The sequence below is a fragment of the Pelobates fuscus genome, chromosome 1 (assembly GCF_036172605.1).
Source record: "Pelobates fuscus isolate aPelFus1 chromosome 1, aPelFus1.pri, whole genome shotgun sequence".
NCBI classification, from domain to species: Eukaryota; Metazoa; Chordata; class Amphibia; order Anura; family Pelobatidae; genus Pelobates; species Pelobates fuscus.
In genome coordinates this window covers 265,551,214-265,564,390 of record NC_086317.1, presented here as the reverse complement: position 1 = coordinate 265,564,390, position 13,177 = coordinate 265,551,214, and the positions used below count along the sequence as shown (strand labels likewise).

General features: G+C 38.7%; 1 pseudogene; it reads left to right on the top strand.

Moving 5' to 3' along the window:
• LOC134612709 (multidrug and toxin extrusion protein 2-like) overlaps positions 1 to 13,177 on the top strand; it is a 133,572-nt pseudogene that overhangs the window by 72,118 nt on the left and 48,277 nt on the right.

Below are 13,177 nucleotides of genomic sequence, written 5' to 3'. Positions count from 1 at the left end.
TGTCTCTGGTTCGGGAGTTGGTGAATACGTGCAGTTTGGAGTTCGGGAGGTTGGTGATTGCAGTAGCTGCTGGTCTATCTGGAAAGGGATTATCGCCTAACGGTTTTTATCCTGCTGTGGGCGAAACGGTCCGTTACAATGTTATTAATAGTCTCCGACTTTTCCAGAAGTAGAGGAGCGAGCTACTTTGGGGATAAACCATTTGTTAACATTTAACTCCATTTAAACATTTAACTTAAGATAGGATAGTGTCCAAGATGTCAAATTATGATAAATATTCATTTAGATTAGGTTGCTATGATGCCTGGAATGTTTCTTTTATATGCATTTAATACTTTTTTTGTTTTCTAATTAAAATGGTTATTGGAAATATTTCAATAAAATATCAATACATAGTAGTGAAAAAAGCATAGCCATGTTTACATAAAATATTTCTCCAGTTTAACCCCTTAAGGACTGAGCCAAGCTGTACATCAAAACAAAGTGTCAACAAACCACAGAATTTGACTATATATCTGTTCAACAATAATTTACCTCTTTCATACTAAGTGCACCCACACCTTTATATAATTTTGTTCAGGAGCTTTCATTTCATATCAAACATTCATATATGGAACTCCATTTTATATGATGAAAATCTAAAAACGTTTAAAAAATTAAGACATTTTGTTATTTTTCAAGTTCTACTTGGCATTTTAACTGTTAATGTCAGAATACTGTTTGCTTTTACTGCAATAAAACATACATATTTATATTCAGAAATGTCTCTCGAGTGAAGCAGTAACCCCCATGTACAGGTTTTATGGGGTTTTGGAAAGTTACAGGATCAAATATACGGCTTGCCGATTAATTTTTTTTCTACATTGAAATTTGCCAGATTGTTTTGCTGTGCCTAGGTTGCCTCTGAGACCGTATGGCAGCCCAGAAATGAACATTTGAAAAAAGTAGACATCCCAGGGTATTCAAAATGGGTTATGCCCAGTCTTTTGTTGTAGCCACTTGGGCACAAACCCTAGCCAAAGTTAGTATTCAGGTATTTTTTTTTTTTGCATGTTTCACATAAAAACTGTACTTTCACTGATAATATTATTGTAAGTATATATTTTACTGCCCTGAAACACTCCTAGTTCTGTCCAGTGATGCCTCACGAGCATCATGGTACCCTCCCATGTATATGTTTTATGGGGTTTGGAAAGTTACAGGGTCAAATATATGGCTTGTCCATTTATGTTTTTACACATTGAAATTTGGCAGTGATTTTCTGGGCCTATATCGCCTTTGAGAGAGTATGGCAGCCTGGGTAATAACATTTCCACTATTATGGCATTCCATTTTCAAAAGTAGGCAAGCCAGAGTATTCCAAATGGCATAATTTTAGATGTTTGGTCTAGCCATTTTATCAGAAATAACGGGCCCACATAGTGGTTATAGTTTTATTTGTGCTTTTCCACAGTGATGAACTCACTTTTCACAGGACATTTCATATTCCTGATATGAGTTATTGCAACAAAGCCTCACTATTTTAATTTAACATTGTATCCTGAATGTAAAAGTACCCCCATGTACCAGATTTTCTATTTTGTGGGTAAGTCACGGGGACAAAAATATTACATGTCCACTTCAAAGTCGGAAATTTGGCAAAGTGATTTTCTGTGCCTAAGTGGCTTTTCAGAGAGTATGGCAGCCTGGGTAATAACATTTACACCATTATGGCATACCATTTGCAAAAGTAGGTAAACCAGAGTATTCCAAATGGCATAATTTGAGATGTTTGGTCTAGCCATTTTAACAGAAATGCAGGGCCCAGATATTTTTACTTTTATATTTGTCTTTTTATACACATGAATTTCATTTTCACAGGAAATGTTATAATCCTGATATTAGTTAGTGCAATAAAACCTCAGTATTTTGATTTAACACTGTCTTCTGAAGATGACAGTATATGTACCAATTTTCCAGGTTTTTATTATATCACAGTAATAGAACAGTACCCCCACATACTTTGATCTGAAGGCAGAGAGAAGCAGAGAGATCTTTGATCTCACACAGATAGTTACTGTGTGAAAAGTAAATTTTCTTTGTGAAAATGGCAAACAGCAATTTTCCAAAATACTTTTCCTCAGAGAATGACAATCATCATTTAGGGAGCAATTTGAGCATATTGTCTGAGGAAGAAATCCAGGCTTTGCTCAATGATTGCTTAAACAAGGCATTGCCTAATGTGATATTCACAGGCAGGGCCATCTTTAATACAGATTGGACCATGGGCAAGCATTTGCTTGGGCCCTCTAGTCCCCTTTGCCCATTAATAACTATCACAGTCACTGTGTCTGAGTGTAAGTCTGACAGTGAGTGTCTCTGTGTTCAAATGTATGTCTCTGTGACCATGTGTTTGTGTCTGGGGCCATATATGTGTGCGGTAACTGTTTGCAATGTGTTGTGTTTGTATGGGGGACTGCCTATGGTCTTTGTGCATTGTGTTTATGGCGCAGCTATGTTTCATGACTGTGTGCGTATGATGAGTGTCTTCAGGGGGTGACTGTGACAGGGAGAGAAAAAAGGGGTAACTGTGGAAAGGTGAGTGTGACAGAGCCAGAGAAGTGAATACCACAGTAAAAGGGGCCCGGTCTGGGGGAATTTTAAAAGGACCACGGGCAAATTGTTGCAGGCTGAAGGTGCAGCTCCTTTTGGCCCCCCAGGAATAAGTGGGCCCGGGGCAGCTACCCCTTTTGCCCCTTGTTAAAGATGGCCCTGTTCACAGGTTTGCTCACTCTGTAGGATTCCATGCAGGTCTACTTGGAGCTGCCGAACCTAAATAAGTTGCACATTCCACCTTGCTATAAACTATTTAGGTATTGGATTCTGATAACACCAATATGTAACATTTGGTACTTTGTTTCTAATTTCTTCATGTTTTTTCCATATACTGAAGGGCATGAAAGAAAGAGAGCATGGAAGAGCCTTGTATATATTGTACTTTGATGTGATTAGCTTTTCTAGCAATTTATTGCAAGTTTATGGGTGCTTTATTTTTCAAGTTTTCAAGTTTCAAGTTTTCAAGTTTTCTTTTAAATTACAAGGTTATTCACTAAGGTGAAAAGTGTCTGGAAATAAAATTGAATTCAAAGTCAATGTCAAATGTAAAGCCAAAATAACCAAACTGGAAGCATGACTAACTAACTTGGAGAGCTTTTATTATTGTTTGTTTGGGTATTTTGGCCTTGAAATTAGTTTGAATTCCCAAGAATTCTCACTTTAGTGAATAACTCCGTTATTGTTTTGCTGCAAGTAACAAACAGTAACATAATTTTTACATTTTGTCCTAAAATATTTCTGTTTTCTTTAAGTAAAGGTTAGAAAAATATATAATTTTAATTCTCTACATTGATTACATCACAATTGGTATATAGTCTGCCCTACGTTGAAAGTAATGCTGGTATAAGGCATCATCAGCATTATAGACCACTTTAAAATACACTATACTTGCATTTTATAAAATACTAAAGTAATTAGTTTTAGAGATGCTAGTATTTCTGTGATATCATTTTATCTTTGTATACAACCATTTAAAGCATGCTGCTTTTTTTCTTTATTTTACATTTATTATAGTGAGCTCATATTTGATCTCAGTACTCCTATTCTACAAGTGTAACTTTAAAAATAGATCAAATGCAGAAATTATCTTGGTATATCATTTAATAGCAATATATTGTGTATAAACATCTATATACAAAAGTAGTTGAAATTAGTGAGCAGCGACTTGATAACGTCCACAGGTTCAATAAGATATAAAATAGAAAAATAGGACAAAAAGGAGGGAATATAGTGTAGTCAGTAGATACCTCTAGTGTGGCAAAAATGAAGAAAAACACTTACACTGTTTGGAGATGAATTCCCACTTGTGGATATAGGTCTGTAGTCTTGGTCCAATAGGGAATGGTTCAAATATGTTATACAAGCAGAAATACTAATATAGTGTAGTATGTCAGATATCCAGAATAGTGAATATAAGGTTTGGACTGGAATGATCCCTACTCTTGGATATATGTGCGGCCTTCTCTGTGAATATTTGAATAGGTTAAAAACCTCACCGTGGTTTATAAAACAGATAATAAAATATAGCGTACACTGTGTTGTTGAAATAAGATAAAATAACAGGAAAATATTTTTGCTCAATCCAAACGCATAACTGGCATGTTCTTCATCAAGGAAAAATATGCCCCAATGTCAGGATAATAAAAAGGTCCACAGATGATTATTAAGCATAATCTTTAGTAGAAAGATAGTAATAAAAATAATAAAATGGAACACAACATGTTTCATCCAATAATTAGGCTTTTTCAAGTGTTGCTTTTGCTTTTATACAAGGGTCCATGGGTTGAAAATGTGAAAATAACGGTCACTTGATGTCATAGGTCATGTGATTGTTTTTTAATAAACTTAATAACAAATTAAAATACTTAAAAATACTATGGGGATAAAAAGGGAAGCAACAAGGACGTATAGTTAAAAAATTAGGTCTATTTGGCTTTAAAAAAACTAAAACATTAGTCATTGGTGGTGTAGTAAGATGGTGGCCGCACTCCCAAGAAAGGGTGTATATATATATATAATTATTATTTATATCCTGTATGAAATATGAAAACAAAGTTTTTGTGTTTGTTTGTTTTTACAGGGGCTCAGCATGGGCAAATACAATTTCTCAAATATCAATGCCTTTACTACTTTTCATCTACCTATGGGCAAAAAAGCTGCATATAGAGACATGGGCTGGTATGAACTATATTAATATTCACTGATGCGGTTATATATAGATTTTGTTTTTATTTCAGTCTTGCATGAGATTTTTTTCTCTATTTCTTATCATTTTGTGCAATCAATGAAATGTTATAATTGATTTAATTTTATGTACCACGTGTTATTCTGATTCATATTTGTAATTATTAACCATCCATTACCATTCAGTGATTAGTTTACTAGAGCCTAACATTATTTTTTTCTGACGATGCAGTACATTTATGCCAACATAATTACAAGTTAGTATTTGTCTGCCACTATGCCAGAATTGAAAAGCTTTTGATTAACATGAAAAACCATTACATATTTGCTAGATGATGGTTGCAGTTTCCCATGTGTAAATCCTACATTAGTGGGACCAGGCATAGCATTATGGCAGCAAGCAGCAAATACTTTGTGGCTCTAATGCTTTCTCCTGGTGTCATGCAAACACTGAGTACGTTGCAGAAAAAAAGCTCATGCCAGAAGTGGCGTGTTATAATATACTTGGAATTCACCTTGTAAGATGAGTTTTCTGACTCCCAAGTGTAACTTTTTTTCTGTTAACTAGTAAATCAAGCAGTTAGTCTGCATTAATACCATTTCCTCCTGTGTGGTCTGCAATCCCATATATGTTGGGAAAGTCCCAGTTACAGGGTCCCAATTTATTTTCCTGGTGTAAAGCATCTGGAAGCATCTTCAGTTCAGTTGGTTGGCTTGCCTCTTTTTGTGAAGACTGGAAATTGTGGGCATCACCAGAGATGCAAATCACATCACTGACAAGGACCCCTTTCAGGTTCACCCATTCTGTCCTATCTTATAGGCATTGTTAGGGCTTCAAGCCAAATTACATTTTAGCCCAGATCCTTTACTTGGAAACATACTAGTGCTTTTAGCTTATTTTATATCAGCTCAATCAAAGCTGTTGTCCAAAGTCAAAGAACAAAGCATTTTAGTTTGTAATTCGACGAGCTAGTAGAAGGGAGGGAGCAGAGGGGGCATAAGCTGATAAAGACGCAAAGGGATGACAGAACAATAAAATAATTGGGAACGAAGAAGAGAGTAGTAAAGGGATTAAAGGGTTATGTTTGGAATTCGCATTGGATATGGCCTTGCATTTTGCTTTTGGATGAAAGCCTCTGTATGTTTTGGAACCTAGAAACACCCCTGTTCCTGACTGAATAATTTATGTTTACCTTTTGTTATACTAGAGTAGTGCATTTGTAATCTGTACTCTCGTTTCCTTTTGCTTTTACTTTCTTTGCAGGTTGGTCAAAAGACTGCTTCCAAGAATGGGGGATTTTTATACGTCTGTCAATTCCTAGCATGTTAATGATGTGTATAAAATGGTGGAGCTTCCAAATTGGAACATTTTTGGTCGGTTAGTTTACAATGTTTTTTTCTTTTTTTGCAAATCTGTTGTTGCTACTGTAGATAATGAGTTAATATGGATAACGAGTTATATTACACTTATTGAATGAATATGAATACAATTCTAACAATAGGTTGGCTAGGTCTTCAAAATACTGTATTTGGCAGAAGAACTTTTTCTTTCCTTGGCAATTCAGATTTCTATTTCACTTTAGGCCTGGTCAGTGTGGTGGAACTTGGAGCACAATCCATAATTGTGGTATTGGCAACAGCATCTGCAATGGTAAGATATTTAAGTAAAGTGGATAAAATATTATATATAATGATAAAATGTAAACCTATCTCCTTTTAGTAAGCAAAATTATAGAACAGTTTTATTTTCCTTAGTTTTGGAATTGCCCAGGACCTAAGAGTAAATTTGATGACATCTCTAATATATAATGACTTATGCCCCAAGCTGACCCCACATGCTTTGCCTTGGTTCAAGTTTTGACAACCTCGGACTAGACCCCACACTGTCTCATAATATATTCACTGAGGACACTGAGACAAAAAGGACACTGAGAGACATGGGGATACTGAGATACTAGGGACACTGGCTGGGAGACATAAGGGCACTGGAAGTGCCCCATATCTCCCTGTGTCTCCATGTCTCTCAGTGTTCCCTAGTGTCTCATTATCCCCATATCTCCCAGTGTCCCCTAGTGTTTGTATCCCCATGTCTCCCAGTGTCCCTTAGAGTCTGTGTCTCCATGTGTCCCAATGTTACTAGGACACTAGGTGTCACGTTTAAACATTTGTTATGAAGGAACACAACTGCAGATTTCTTATAGTTTGAATATTTATTATAAAAAGTAGAAGATATTGTGACGTTAAGTCCAATTTACAGGTACTGTAGCTTTAATTAGTAAACGATAACTGAAGTCCACAATTACAGGCACTGTAGCTTTAAGTAGTAAACGATAACTGAAGTCCACAATTACAGGCACTGTAGCTTTAAGTAGTAAACGATAACTGAAGTCCACAATTACAGGCACTGTAGCTTTAAGTAGTAAACGATAACTGAAGTCCACAATTAGAGGCACTGTAGCTTTAAGTAGTAAACGATAACTGAAGTCCACAATTACAGGCACTGTAGCTTTAAGTAGTAAACGATAACTGAAGTCCACAATTACAGGCACTGTAGCTTTAAGTAGTAAACGATAACTGAAGTCCACAATTACAGGCACTGTAGCTTTAAGTAGTAAACGGTAGTAATTAGCAGACACTGAATCAGAAAGAGTCTCTTAGTAGTATTAACGAATTAGGTGATAAGAAGTTACAATAGCTGTTCCATAGCATTTAACTGAAGCAAGACAGATGCAGCTAACTTGTATAGTGAATGAGTTAAAGATAGCTGTAACTGGGTTGTTTTATAGAAGGACTTTGGAGACAGGAAATAACGGCTTTGAGATGTAACGCTTATCACAGAGGTTTTACTTAGCTTCCGGCACATAGAACACTGTTTCCCGAGATCTCCTCAGAGGCGGTTATCATAAGTGAAGAGAGTTCAGCTTTAGTCGTGGATGAGGAGAGGTGAAGGGAACTTGAAGTGTCTTCCAGTCCGGTCCGGTAACAGAAGGCTTTCACAACGAAGTTGTAGCCGGTTCGTGAGTACGGAACGTAGTTCAATAATCCAGCGTCGATCAGCTGGTGCGGTCGGATTAAATAAGGAGACCGTGTCATAAAGGGGTGTGGCTAGGCTCCGTGGAACCAGGAAGTAAGAGGATACCATAGTTAAGGCATGACACTAGGGGACATTGAGAGACATTGGGACTCTGTGAGTCTTGGGGACACTGAGATACTGGGTCAGACATGGGGACACTGGGATACATGGGCACTCTGGGAGGCTAGGGACACAGACACTAGGGACACTGAGAGACACCAGGCACACTGGGATACACCAGGCACACTGAGAGACACCAGGGACACTGAGAGACACCAAGGACACTGAGAGACACGGGGACACTGAGACACTAGAGACACTGGCTGGGAGACATGGGGACACTGAGAGACTAGGGGCCACTGGGAGACATGGGACCACTGTGTCCCTAGTGTCTCAGGGTCCCTATGTCTCTCAGTATCTAAATGTCTCAGCGTCCCCAAGTCTCTCAACGTCCCCATGTCTCGCAGGCTTGAAACTGCTGTCTGGACTCTCTGTACTGCTCTCCCGTGGATCAGTGAGTAGAGAGAGACAGGGAGGGAGATGCTGTAACTTCGTATCCCTGCCTCTCTCCACACAACTAGCGACCCCTACTGTCCGGCGCTGGTATTGCAGAATAATCTCTGTTTATACTGAGACAGACATTTGTATTGCCGGTATTACTGCAATACCGGCACCGGCTAGGCAGCCTCAAATACCTGAGAAATACCTGGAAACCATAAGAAATACTTCTGAGAATTACCTGGCAACCCTAAAAGTAGTGTGTGTGTAAAAAAAAAAACAAAAAAAGAAAAACTTTTTTTTTTCTTTAAATCAATGGGCCTATTCCATGGGCCTGGGCCTGGGCCTGGAGCTGCAGCTCCATCAGCCTCTATGTTAATAGAGGCCCTGTTCGGTATATGGGGCTTACCAAACGGATTGTAGTTACTGAACAGTTGGACCACCCGCAAGTGGAGTGTGCAGCCCATTAACCTCCCTGACTTCTGTTTAACCGCAACTTAATTGGTGGTCGGCTGGGTGGTCGCCGTTTTACATGCAAACACATGGCGGCGGCCATCTTTAGCCGAAAACACATGCAGGGGTGTATGGTTGTCGAGTGCATCGAACTATAATCGGACACTCGACAGCGCAAATACAGCTGGGACTTCCATCTCTACATATGTTTGACTGGATTCGTATGGGAAGAGCGGCATTCGGTATTTTGACTGTATTAAGTATTCCCGAAAGAGGAACTGAATTCATGGAACTCTTTTGGGCAGGAGCCTCGTGTGTGCTCGGTCAAAATATACTTTCATGGAAATCCTGAAACCCTCAACCGATCTGGGTGATTTTTGAATATGTTGGTCACCCAGATCGGGGCTGTAACTTTTGTGGGGTTTCCATGGGTTTTAAGGATACTTTCGGGGTACTGCTGAAATGTGTGTTTTTGTGCCTGGAGATAATTAAGTTAGTACAGTTCCTGATCCAATAACCTCACAGGCACAGGGGAGGGATTGTCTCATTTTGTATGGGAGTGTTCAGGACCTGAGAGCCAATGTAATCGCATGTATGTTTTTACTGTAGTCTACTCTTAGGTGCAGGGGGGAGTGCCCCTTGCATGGGGAACTTGCATAAAAGGCCAGTTGTGACTACCAATAACCAGTTCTACTTCACCCTCAACACAGAGCCTCGTCTTGTGATTGTAGGGAACAGCTATACCAGCTATATCACTAGCTCTTGTAAGAGCTCTCCTGCTATACTCTCTGGGCTAGGAGAGGTCTACGTACTGGGAGCTGGATCCCTGACTTGGGTCCAGAGTGAGTGGAGGATGGCGAGACCCCAGCCAAGCTGTTACGCTGGAAGTGGGGACTACGGTGCTGATGGTGTCTGGTGCAGTGCTTGTGGTACACGGTAAGCACTAAGGAAGCAGCGATTGGCGGAAGCACCCAGTCGGGGTGCCAGGCGGTCCGTGAAATCTGGTGGCCGCGGTGGGATGGCTTACTAGTGCAAGGAGAAGCATCCTGGAGACACCGTTCTTGGATTTATAATTGAGGGCAACGCTAGTACCCGTACAGCGCCCCTGGCTACAGCAGTATGGAACCAGCTAGCTCCCAGACAGCGGTCCTATACGAGGAGGATGGCCCAGACTCGATGGATGCAGCCTGGAAGGAAGTCTGGTATGAGGTCCTTGGGGGTATACAGCATCGGCGGGGCAAGAGTCTCCTAAGCAAGGAGCAGCAGCTACAGATGCGAGTGGCGATGTGGATGCCTCTCCTGGGAGAGCAGCCTCTGGATGAGTGGGTGACAGAACTCAAGAGCCTGGTATGGAAGGAGAGTTGGTAAATTTGCATGTGTAAATTAACGTTTCTACCACACCATGGTCTTTATCAAGATCTTGATCTTACTTTACAGGAATTATAGAGTAAGGCTGTATATGCAGGGGAGGTGTTTCTAGTACTGCATAAACAAAGTAAATAAACTTCTAAATGGCAGCGAATCAAACAGTGACAGTATAGGGGAATGCTCTTTATACCAAAACTGCTTCTTTAAAAAAGTTGTCTTGGTGTTTCGAGTGTCCCTTTAACACGTAAGCATTTTGTATGGCTCTTTTCAATTGGTCCACATTTCAGTATATAAGTTAGATAGATATTAAGTATTGAAAAAAATCTGTTCTGTTTTGTATATTATCCATTCTTAGATTGATTTAAAGGGACACTATATTCACCAGAACAACTACAGCTTACTGCATTTGTTCTGGTGAGTAGAATAATTACCTTCAGGCTTTTTGCTGTAAACACTGTCTTTTCGGAGAAAATGCAGTGTTTACATTACAGCCTAGTGATAACTTCACTGGCCACTTCTCAGATAGCTGTTAGAGATCCTTCCTGGGTCATGGCTGCCTAAAATGCATCCAAACATTCAGTATCTCCTCCCTCTGCATGCAGACACTGAACTTTCCTCATAGAGATTCATTGATTCAATTCATGTCTATGAGCAGATGCTGATTGGCCAGGGCTGTGTTTAAATTGTGCTGGCTCTGCCTCTTTGTCCGTCTGAGCCAATCCTATGGGGAAGCATTGTGATTGGATCAGGCTACCACTTCTGATGATTTAGGCAAACAGCATGCAGAGTTACAGATTCAGGCTTGAATACAGTAAGATTTTGCTATATTTATGGAGGCATTAGGGGGCCAGGAGGGCTAGATGGTGGTTTTAACACTAAAGGGTCAGGGATACATGTTTGTGTTCCTGACCCTATAGTAATCCTTTAATCTCACTGTAAAGAATTTGGTATAGTAATAATAAAAAAAAAAAACTTGTTTTGTGTTAATTAAAAAAAGAAATAATAATTTTCCATCAGATATCCAGGGCCTTTGCTGTGTCTGCCAGTGTGAGAATAGGAACCGCTTTGGGAGCTGGTGATACCGAGCAAGCCAAAATAGCCTGGAAAGCTAAGAGGTAAGAGATAAGTACCTAGTTGACATTAAATATGGCTAATAAAGGATTAAAGGGAACTTGTCATGATTTACCTTACCCTCCACTCCTGTGCTTCATTGTCCTTACATAATACTTATGTAACACCCCCTGCTGTTCTGCCTTCGCTCCTCACAGTCTTTTTATTGATGACACCTCCTCATGCAGGGCAAACCACCTCCATGGTACCGACATGCTGGCTTCATTGCTAACATGGCGGCATCTGAATAGAATAAAGACACTCATGCTGTGCCTATACTCATTAGCCAGTGCTAACAGCATCAGCTATGGAGTTTCCATTGCAACCACAGCAGCACTGTACCTGTCATGCACTGAGAGCAGAAGAACCGCCTGTGAGAGATCTCTTCTGCTCTCCCTTATCAATCAATAAGTAGACTACTCTATGCCAAAGAAATTCCTATTTTTAAAAAATATATATTTAAAAGAAAAATATACCGGTAACTGCAAAAATGAAATTATAAATCAAATTTCAAAAGAGAAAAAGTAGTTTAGGGCATGACAGGTTCTCTTTTAAGTATTATTTATCTTAAAAATTTCCATTCTCTTTACATTTAAATACATTTTATGAACTTTACATTGAATGAAATAATACATTTTCTCAGTTATTCTCATTTTTTAGCAAACAAAATATACACAAGGTGTATAGTTGTGTAGGCGCTTCCAACTTAAAATAGACAATAAAAGTAAGTGTGACAGAAAGGTGTAATCCCTTAACACCTAAAGGTAAAGTGAAACAATTAAAATAATTCACACCCACTTAGAAAAATATACAGAGTAAAAAGGATATACCACCTATTGCAGATATAGATATGGTGGTTACATCTGTAAAACAAATGAGACATACATAGTGTTTTCCATATAGGTAAAAACAAACAATTGTATCATATGAGGATTGAACTCACAAGGATGGAGCCTCTTAGGCTCTATGTACTTCGCTCTCGGGTGCCTATTCAGGCTTTCGATAATTTTCAGTTGAAGACCCAGACTCCACGAATTCAAGAGTAAATAAGGGTTTATTAATTGATAAAATATTATATTAAAATATTAATAATATAGGACAAAAATAGGCAGATATATGTATAAAATACAGCGTGGTATGGTACTGCAATAATGGCCAAAATTAAAAGCAGCAAAGCACCACAGCATATACACAAAATAACAATACCGCCAAATGAAAGTCCCAGTAAAAAGTCCAGTAAAGTGCAAACGCGTTTCAGCCCTAGATAGGGCCTTCCTCAGTGCTAAATTCCTGGAGAACCTTCAGGGCTTAAGTAGCCCCCTTGATAAGTCCAACTGCATCCAGCTGTGCTTCAGAAATCCCGCCAGCCATATCACTTCCGGTTTTGGAAAAAAAAAAAATATTTTTTTTTTATTATTTAAAAAACATGTGACTTCCGGTTGGATGCGGTCATGTGATGTATTTGTGTTCCACCATGCGTTCCACACTCGGGCATGGTGGAATTGACTACAGAAAGTGTTCATATTGAAAGAGGGCATTTGCCCAAACAAATAATACAATAATATAGTAGAATAAATAAACAAATTGAGTAAGCTGTGAATAAATAAATCGGAATAGAAATATAAAATACAAAATATTTGTTAATATAGGTACATATAAAACATCATATATAAAATAGAAGAAATGTAACTCAGGGGGATGTGGAAGGGAGAGGAAACGTCCTAGAAGAAAAGATATTAATATAAAAATGTAAATATAATATTTAAAAAATATATAAAATATTATATTATAAAAAATGGACTAACTCAAAATCTATGTTGAGACCTTTAGGGCACATAGTGTCCAAAGTGAAAATCCATTTACCCTCTAACTTACTAAGTTCTCGGACATTATCCT